Source organism: Dipodomys ordii, unplaced genomic scaffold (genome assembly GCF_000151885.1).
Source record: "Dipodomys ordii isolate 6190 unplaced genomic scaffold, Dord_2.0 Scaffold22, whole genome shotgun sequence".
In the NCBI taxonomy this organism is placed as follows: Eukaryota; Metazoa; Chordata; class Mammalia; order Rodentia; family Heteromyidae; genus Dipodomys; species Dipodomys ordii.
Genome location: NW_012267238.1, coordinates 14,326,383 through 14,327,848, shown reverse-complemented (window position 1 = coordinate 14,327,848; position 1,466 = coordinate 14,326,383).

Below are 1,466 nucleotides of genomic sequence, written 5' to 3'. Positions count from 1 at the left end.
GAGCGCTCTACCACTTGAGCTACAGCGCCACTTCCGGTTTTCTGGTGGTTTATTGGAGATAGGAGTCTCACGGTCTCTCCTGCCCGGGCTGGCTTTGAACCGCGATCCTCAGATCTCAGCCTCCTGAGTAGCTAGGATTACAGGCGTGAGCCACCAGCGCCCGGCAAATCTTTGGATTTTAATACCCATGACTTCCACTCTAATTTAAGTTAAATCATTGCTCTTCCTGTTTTCCATCCTGCTCTTGCTTCACATTTCTTTCTCCACATAGCAACAAATACTTTTAAAACTTGTTGGGGTTTTTTGTTGTTGTTTTGTTTTGGCCAGGCACCAGTAATGGCTTATGCTATTTAGGAGGCTGAGTCCTAGAGGATCACAGTTTGAAGCTATCTGGGTCAGAACAATCTTAGAGATTCATCTCCAATTACCAGCCAAATGTTGAATGTTGGAGTGCAGGCAGGGCTCAAGTGGTAGAGTACCCACAAATAAGCAAGCTAACTGAACGAGAGAGCAAGTCCCTGAGTTCAAGCCTAAGTACTGATACTGAGAAAAACAAAAGTTTTATTTTTTATTTTTTAAGAAATCATACCATTCCTTTGTTAAATTTTAGTAAATTCTCATCTCACTCTGAATAAAATCCAAATTCCTAGCTACTCCTATAATCCTAGCTACTCCTATAATCCTAGCTACTTGGGAGGCTGAGATTGGGAGGATTACAGTGTGAGACCAGCCTACCAGAAAAGTTTTCAAGATCTCTTCTCAAGGAAGAGCTAAATATTGTGGCTTGTGTCTATTCTCCTGGCTACCAGAGTCTACTTCCAGGTAGGAACCAAGATTCAATCTCAAAAATAACTACCAAAACTCAGGTCTGGAAGCGTGCCTTAGTGGTAAAACTGCCTACTTAGGAAGAGAAATCTCCCAGTTCAAACCCCAGTATCAAAATAAATAAGCAGCCAAACCTTTCCAAACCCTTTGCTATTTCTTCTGTAACAAAATGTAGTGATTAAACTAACATAGCACAACTGTCAGGTTTTGGAACTATAGTTTCTAGAACCTACCTTCCTTTATAGGTTTGAAATCTAAAACAAGTGGAATGGGACTAAAACCAAGGTGCTGACAGAGCTGGTTCCTCCACAGACTTTAGAGATGAATTAATTTGTTATTTCTTCTAGCTTCTACAGGTGGTTGGCTAACCTTGGCTTACAGCCAGTAACTTTTACCTCCAATTGCCTTATCTTCTCTCTGACTACCTGTCCTCTTATAAGGACACTCTGAGTACATTAGATTCTTTCAGATAACCCAGGACAACTGCCTCAGCCTTAGCTTAATCACACCTGTAACATCCTTATAGGATAAGAACCTTATTGGGTAAGAAATCCAGAGTCTGGGGATGATGACACTGCTATCTTTGAGAGAGAAGGGGGCATGATTTAGCCTTTCTACTACATATCAAAAATGATGAGAGG